Here is a 9,093-nt window from a genome sequence, read left to right on the forward strand (position 1 = left end):
AACAGACAGTGTCCACTTCTTGGAAACAGACAGTGTCCACCTCTTGGAAACAGACAGTGTCCACCTCTTGGAAACAGACAGTGTCCACTTCTTGGAAACAGACCGTGTCCACTTCTTGGAAACAGACAGTGTCCACTTCTTGGAAACAGACAGTGTCCACTTCTTGAAAACAGACAGTGTCCACTTCTTGGAAACAGACAGTGTCCACTCTAAAGTGTGAACATACATTTAAAGTAACAGCTGTGTTTTGTAACTAAGACAACATAATTCAACATGGCTGTCGTCTGTATCAACTTTGGGCCTCTCAGGGAGTGCATCCCAATAATCTCTTTCTTCCTGAAATGTGCGCTCGTTCACCACTTCCCACACATTTAAAAGCATTGGATTGGTGTTGGCTTGGGCAACAGGGAGATTCCATATTCCATTAATTTCCTTCCAAATCCAAGAAGGGAAGTGAACAAGAAAAGGAGAGATCATTGGGACGCAACCAGTGATTCATCTCAGACTCTCAGTGATTCTGTCACTCCCTGACCTTAGAGAGCCTTTTTGTGTCTCTATTTTGGTCAGAGTGTGATTTGGGTGGGCATTCTATGTTCTGATTTCTATGTTTTGTGTTTCTATGTTTTGGCCGGGTATGGTTCTCAATCAGGGACTGCTGTCTATACTTGTATCTGATTGAGAATCATACTTAGGCAGACTTTTTCCCTTTTGTTATTGTGGGAAGTGATCTTTGTTAGTGGCACTATAGCCCTGTTAAGCTCCACGGTCGTTCCTTTATTTTGTTGGCAACATTTTTATCAATAAAAGAAAATGCACGCTCAACACACTGCGCTTTGGTCCTCTTATTCCTTCCAGGAAGATGGCCGTGACAGATTCAACTTTGTGTCCTTCTATTCTATCACATTGAATCTAGACAGTACCTTGCTTCCTGGCCTTTCTGTACCCTGGCGTACACACAGTCCTCCTCCTCAGGTGTGTCTACCTTCCACTGGGGGCCCTCTAATGTTTTAATCTGTCCATACTCCACCTCGATCGACGCTTCCCTCTCCTTCTGTCTCATCTGCTTCTTCAGTATCCTGACATCAGCGTATTCCACAACCTGGCTGTCATCATTAGCTAGAGAAAGAGAGAGCAAGAGCGAGAGGGACAGGTGGGGAGACATTACATCTAGTATTTCAATGACAAGACTGGTAAACGCGGTAAATTATAATACTTAAGAGAAAATGAAGAGGTGCTGATAAATTTCCTCTAACCTGGCGTCTTTGAAGGTTTATTTTTCTTCTGGACACAGTAAACTGCCAACACCATCACTAGGACAATAACCACTGCTGCCAGAGACCCTGCTACCATCCAGATGATCACTGGGTAAAAGAGAGGAAGCAAAACAACATATGGAAGTGTGGAAGGTTGTTCCATTGTAAAACCAGCCACCAATGTTACTACAGATATAGGATTTTAATTTAGGCCTTTTGTTACAGCAGAAAAATCCTCCTGCACTTACAGGAAATGCTAATTGTCTTTGTGGAATGATACTTCTTGACTGTCAAAAGACCTTTGATACAGTCAACCATTGTCTCCTAATCTCCAAACTGGAGGCACTGGAGTTAAACAGTATCCCTATAGGCTGGTTAAAGTCCTACTTGTCAAGTAGGGAGCAAGTGGAAGAGGTTAAATGGTTCACTGTTTCAGGCAAATCCAATAAGTTGTAGTGTTCTGCAGGGGAGCCTGCATGGACAACTACTGTTTTTACTGTATATAAACGATACGAAAGAGGCTTGTTCTCAGTCTTTTCCTTTATGCGGATCTCTACACTTCTGGTATCTCACTAAAGTAAAACTATGTTGGAGAGCATACTTAGCACAGAGCTTACTAACATTAGCACATGTCTTGGAGAAGCTCTCTCTGCATTGTTTGAAATCTTCTGTTCCATTATGAATGTCCCCTTCGATATAACTGCCGTGATAGACGTTCTGATAGACGGTCTCCTTTAGTTTTTATGCTGTATTATCTCGCTGTCGTACTGTGTGGAACCGTGTTTGATCTTGCATGGCCATCTTGTCACAAGAGGTGTTATGGCTCGAAGAGTGATGGGTATGGAGTCAGGCGCAGAGAGCAGAGGATTTGTGAAAACACTTTATTTCCGTACAATCACAGGGCATAAAGAGGGTGACGCCGAACACAGGCGTAAAACACTCCAAAATGTACGACACAGGTACATACGCGGTCAGCGGAAAATCTAAAAGACAGGAACACTCCTTGACCAAAAACAGCAAACAAGCCCGCACGAACACAGGCGGGCTAACAGAACGTAAATAACCGACCCAAAACCCCAAACAAGGAACAGGTGAAACCAATTAGACCCAACAAATGAAAAGGAGAAACGGGATCGGTAGCAGCTAGTAGAACGGCGACGACGAACCCCGAGCGCCACCCGAACGGGAAGATTCGTGACAAGAGGATATTCGTGATATTCGTGACAAGAGGACCACCATGGAAATAAGTCCCAGACATTATTGTGTGTTATCCTCGAGGATTTTACTCAAGTGCAAGTATGGCTTTTTCAAGTTTTATGTGTGCTTGTTATTTAAAATGGTTCGAATTTTAAAAAACTACACTAAACGGTACAATAATGACACCAATAAAACGTCAGGGTGAGCATTATCACTAACTAAAATTCCACAGGGTCTGATGGGCTTTTGTCACTGATATTTTGGGTGGCATTTGTGTGATTGCTGGGTCTGGAGGTCACAAAGGTGTCAAGTACCTTACCAGTGGTTGTTCTACTGGTGGAGGCCTCAGTTCCAGTCGTGGTTGCCACTGGTGTAGGCTTAGCACACAGGGTATTACCAGCTGCAATCACCCATTCTGCTGTATTTGTCTTGTTGGGTTTGGTGCAGTTAATATATATGAGTGCTGTAGGCAATAAATACAGGAATCAAATGTGTATCTGAATTAAACACTGGCAAACGGACAGTGCAGTTTCTCAACAGGTTAATTTCCATTGATAAGGATCGACCATTATCATAATTGTTATCATTAATCATTTGTCTGTTTAACAACATAAATTAAACAGCAGATAACCTGGACAGTGCGAGATTCTCTCGCTGGTGGTAACACTGTTGATGTTGTTTTTTACGGTGCAGGTGAGATCTCCAGACTGGCCTTTCTTCAGCGTGATGGTGTCTGTCTTGTCACCAGGAGAGGCCTCAGTGTCTCTCAGTGGGTGTCCATCCAGAGTCCAGCTGTACTGGGTGTCCTGCTCCTCCCCCTCAGAGGAGCAGGACACCCTCACCTCTCCATTAGACAGGCACTCAGAGGACAGCTTTGCAGGGGATACAGGGGCTAGGGGGAAGATGAACAATTGTCATGTTCATCGTATGAATCGGACCAAGGCGCAGCGTGGTATGCGTACATTCTTTATTATATTAAGAAGGAACACTAAACAAACCAACCAAAATAACAAAATGGACCGTGAAGCTATATGAATAGTACAGACAGGCAACTAAACATAGAACAAGAACCCACAAACACCAAAGGGGAAATGGCTACGTAAATATGATCCCCAATCAGAGACAACGATAAACAGCTGCCTCTGAATGGGAACCATATCAGGCCACCATAAACATACAAATACCTAGACCCACAAAAATCTAGACATACAAAAACCCTAGACAATACAAAACCCCTAGACAATACAAAAACTAGCGTATCCACCCTAGTCACATCCTGACCTAACCAAAAATATAAAGAAAACAGAGATATCTTAGGTCAGGGCGTGACAACAATGGTATTTATGTTGAGGTTATAATGTTGTTACTGGTTGCTGTCTAGTTTATCACAATTACAGCTCTATGGACACATTTATATATTTTAAATAGTTACACATTATTAAATGCATTTTTAGTTACTTTGATTTATAAGTCAATAGATCATACTTGTTGGTGAAATGTCCTAAATTAATATCTAGGAAGCGAATAGTGAAATGAATGTATCAAATAATAAAATAATATAGTCATGAGTTAGAGAGTGAGGCATTTACCTTCAATTAACAGTTGTAGTCCTCTGGTGCCCAATGATGTTCCATTTTTATCAAAGGTTACAATTACGTATTCAGCTAAATCAGTCCTTTCTGTGTTATTTATCATAAATGTCCCATTGCTGATGAAGTAGTGTGACCTAGCTGTAATGGAGTCATGGATTATCACCTCATTGTCTTTCATTTGGAATATTCGTATAGAATTACCATTGGAGTCTTTTTTAAGCATGATTTCATATGCTCTGGCATCAGTCACCAGCTGGAGATAGACAGTTCCTCCCAGAGCTGCATAACATGACCTGTTCTGTCTAGCATCACAAGAGGTCACCATACCTGAAAATCAAGAAGTAAGTCAGTGACTATTACTGTCCCCGTTTTGAGTTTAATTTTACAGATGATGATACAAGCACGCAACAGTATTTGGAAGTATATATATGAGACTGTTCAGTGCAAAAAACATGTAATATACAGTATATACATATACAGTACCAGTCAAAAGTTGACTCCTACTCATTACAGGATGTTTCTTTATTATTTACATTGTAGAATAATAGTGAAGAAATCAAATGATGAAAAAAACATTTTTGATTCTTCAAAGTAGCCACCCTTTGCCTTGAGGACTGCTATGCACACTCTTGGCAATATCTCAACCAACTTCATGAGGTAGTCAGTCGCCTGTAATGCATTTCAATGAACAGGTTTGCCTTGGTAAAAGTTAATTTGTGGAATTTCTTTCCATCTTAATGCATTTTAATGCACTTAATGCAGCTAACACAACATGCCACTGGAACACAGGAGCGATGGTTGCTGATAATGGGCCTCTGTACGCCTATGTAGATATTCCATAAACAAATTAGCAGTTTCCAACGACAATAGTAATTTACAACATTAACAAAGTCTACACTGTATTTCTGATCAATTTGATGTTATTTTAATGGACAAAAAAAATGTGCTTTTCTATCAAAACAAGGACATTTCAAAGTGATTCCAAACTTTTGAATGGTAGTGTATATACACGTTTCCTGATATTTCTTATATCTCTCAGATATAGGAAAGACACTTCAGAACAAATATCCTTTAGATTCTTTCATGGGACTATCTGTTATTCAATGCATTTGTATGGGCTAATTGTCACGGGGGACTAGGTGTGTGAGGAAGAATCAGGCGCAGAGCAGAGAGTTCCACAGGAAGAAGTGCACTTTAATACGTGTTGGGGAATAATCAGAATTAGTTGGGTAACATAGATAAGATGTTTTATTTTCATTATATGTTTGTGAGTTACTTCTCATCAGAATGTCTATTTTTGTATAATACTGTTCGCCATTTGCAGTCATCTGTTCTCTGTCAGGACTAAGTTACTTGGGCCGCAGAGAGGGGAGAGGTCAAGCGTGTATCTCTTGGCTCCACAATGTCTCTGTGCCAGTCACTGTGTCTCTGTCATCTTGTCAAGGAGGGGTGCATTTGATATATGCCTGTTGATAGGTTTTGTTTTATGGTTCTGAGAGCGAGAAAATAACATAGTTTAGGAGACAAAGCTGAACGATAATTTATGGCCAATACTGTCTGGCTATGTGTGTCTTTGCTATAAAGGATCTCAGTTGCAATGTGTAAGGACTCTCAGAGAATACATTGATAGACAATGAATTGATCTTAGAGTCACAGGGTTGTGATGGAGCTCATATAATTAAAGATGGACTTTATGATAACTCTGACTTGTGTGTGGTTTGCTCTCATGATTTGGTAAATACAGAAAATGTCCACGACATCAGGCACCAAAAGCAATGCCCACAACACAGGGCGCGGAAAAATATGGACCAGCCCCAGAACACGAACACACCTAATAACACACACAAGTAACACAAGAATAATCCCGCACAAAACAAGGGCGGGTATACACACTTTAAATAAAGAAGCCCATCAAGTTGCAATTTTGAAAATGAGAGCACATGGAAAAATCTTTACAGATGAGAGAACACCTCTGTCAACAGAACTGATTAGGAAATACAACTCGGATGCATTGCCTAAGGTATTATGTCGTATACGGGCAACAATTAACAAAACCACAGGGTTGAGTCCGTTTGAGGTCATCACAGATCGACCCATGTCACTACCAGGCATGTAAGATTTGAGAAAAGCAGACGTTCACTTTATGAGTGACACTATACTTAACTATTGCATACAACTCTCTATTGCAGAGGCTTCTGATTTAAACACAATTTTCGCAGAACTGCTTGTTGCAATTTTGATGAGGCTCTGTTGTTCAGATATCGGTAAGTGGGCTGGAGGCAGGGCATGAAAGGGATAACGAATCCAGTTGTTTGTGTCATCCATTGGCTGTATATTTTTTGGGGCTTTCCCCCTTGCTTTGATCCAACTAAATCTGTCTTACTACTCAAAAGTCATTTTAATTCTCGCAAAAAAACTCCTGTGGATTATTTTTCAAATTGGCATGTTTTGTTTCTAAATGTTTGCGCAAGAGTGAAGGTTTCATCGAGTTGTGAGATAGTACTTCTGCACATGTAACACACTGTGGCTGAGGAAAGGCACTACTCCCAATGTAAGTGAACCCCAAATCATTGTAGTTCTCATCATATTTGCGCCTCTTCGATTGTCTAACATCCCTGTCTGTTGTCCGGTGCTTCCAGGGTAAGGGGGCAGTAGTTCTTCAGCTGCATCAGATTCACAACTGTCAGTGTCCATGCTAGCTGGGCTAACAACATGTAGAATTACTGATGCTAGCATTGGATGTGCTCGTGAAAGCAGAACAACTCGTGTCATCGACAGGTGGTGGTAGCAGTACTACCAGTAGAGCTGGTATGTGTCTCTATGGACGGGGCCTTACTTTTTTAACCATTTATCCATTTTTGAGCAAACTGAATGAGCAGCAAATACGTTTGGATACATACGGACCGTTAGTGGAATTCCTGCGAGAGAGTAACGGTTAATGTGATTGGATGTGCACAGACCATGCAGGCGGCGATGAACGCGGAGACGTCCAGGACCATGGTAAGCTATCAAAAGCGTTGTCGCACAAAGGCCAGGGTCCGATGGGAGCCAGGGTGGCAGGCAAGCCTGGAGGGTCCACTCCAGGACTGAGGAGAGGACAGCGTCAGTCACAAACCTCTGGTTATCTGGGTCCCCTGCAGGGTTCTTGCTGGAAACATTGCGCCTCACAGACCTGCTTCCCTATTCCCCAGTTGAGTGTTGTTGCCAGACTCGAGGTGGGAAAGATGGTCTCGGGGTCCGAGAGTGTAGCCACGGGGCTATAGGGTAGTGGCAGCGCATCCATCTTGATGTTGTTGCATCCTGGTCGGTAGGAGAGGGAGAAGTTAAACCGGGTGAAAAGCAGGGCCTCCTAGCTTGCCTGGAATTGAGACGCTTGGTGGTGCAGAGATATTCCAGGTTCTTGTGGTCAGTCCACACAACAAACGGATGTTCCGCCCCCTTCAACCAGTGTCTCCAATCCTCCAACGCCATCTTCACTGCGAAAAGTTCACGATTGCCCACATCGTAGTTCCTCCCCGTGGTGTTGGGGCAATGGGAGAGGAAGGAGCAGGGATGTAACTTGAGGTCCAGGGCAGAACGCTGGGACAGGACAGCCCCCACTCCAACATCCAAATCATCAGTCTCCACCATGAACTGACAGGACGGCTCAGGATGAACCAATATGTGAGCAGTGATGAAGCGGTGCTTTAGGACCCGGAACGCACGGTCAGCAGCTGGGGACCATGTGAATGGAATCTTGGGAGAGGTGAGTGCAGACAGGGGAAGACAGGGTGCTGTAACCCTGGATAAAGCGGCAATAGAAGTTGACAAATACCAGGAAATGTTGCAGCTGCACTCTGGACGTAGGCTGGGGCCAATCCACCACTTCTCTCACCTTCGAACCAGTTCAACATGTCGCGGAGAACGTCATTAACCAGGTTCTGGAACACAGCAGGGGCAGCAGCATATGTACATACTGTATTCTATTCTACTGTATTTTAGTCAATGCCACTCCAACATTGTTCAATCTAATATTTAGATATTTCTTAAATCCATTCTTTCACTTTTAGATAGTCTGTATTGTTGTGAATTGTTAGATATTACCGCACTATTGGAACTAGAAACACAAGCATTTATAAAACACCCACAATAACATCTGCTAAATATGTGTATGTGACCAATACAATTAGATTTAATTTGACACACTCTCAATATTACGTACATTGTATTATCATTGTACAGTGGTATGACACATTCTGTGTTGTGGATACAGTATAAATAAATAAATTCACAAGGGTGATGGGAATAATAGCCTACTATTTTGGAGACGTAAAAACAATGAAATAAATAGATCACAGATTGTCTCTCGGAACAATTCTACGAGGGTGGGTTGGGTTGCAGTGGAAAACCTGTCCTGATGTCAGATACCGGGTAGGACTCGTAACTAATGTGGTAGGCATGAGGCGGGTGCTGCTCCAAAAACCTGCGCATGACAGTACATTGAGGCCATCTCCATTTTGAAGTAGTCAATTTTCATCTTCTTCTCCTATCAGTTGGTAAACAAACTGAAAGGGTGCATACTGCCTCCTAGAGTGTGTTGTTTGAACAGGTATAAAGCCAAGGTTTGCGATTTACTGCTACCTGCAGTTATAGAATGTTTGCTTACAAGTATAATTCATTGGCTGATCTCTCCTGATGACCTGGATGGAATTATGTGATCCTTAACCCTTAGGAAGTCTCACTACTTCAAAATGTGACAGTCCTCAATGGCACAACCCATGTTAAAACAGGATTTTGGGCACTAGAGTCTTCTATACACCTCAAAGTCCAAAACACACTTTTATTTTTATCTTCTAGTTGGTGGTGCAGCAAAACAAAGATCATGAATATACTGACAAGATTACATGTCTCTCTGCCCTAACAATGGGAGTCGTCCACAAAGCGACACGCCAGCTCTCGCCTTTCATTTATTTGGATTAGTGGATACATCTCATTATTATAATCCATTTTTGAATATTCGATGAGAGTAGCTGACGTCAACGGCCGTATTCAATGGAGAGAGACGCTATGCT

This window comes from Oncorhynchus masou, chromosome 32, assembly GCF_036934945.1.
Source record: "Oncorhynchus masou masou isolate Uvic2021 chromosome 32, UVic_Omas_1.1, whole genome shotgun sequence".
NCBI classification, from domain to species: Eukaryota; Metazoa; Chordata; class Actinopteri; order Salmoniformes; family Salmonidae; genus Oncorhynchus; species Oncorhynchus masou.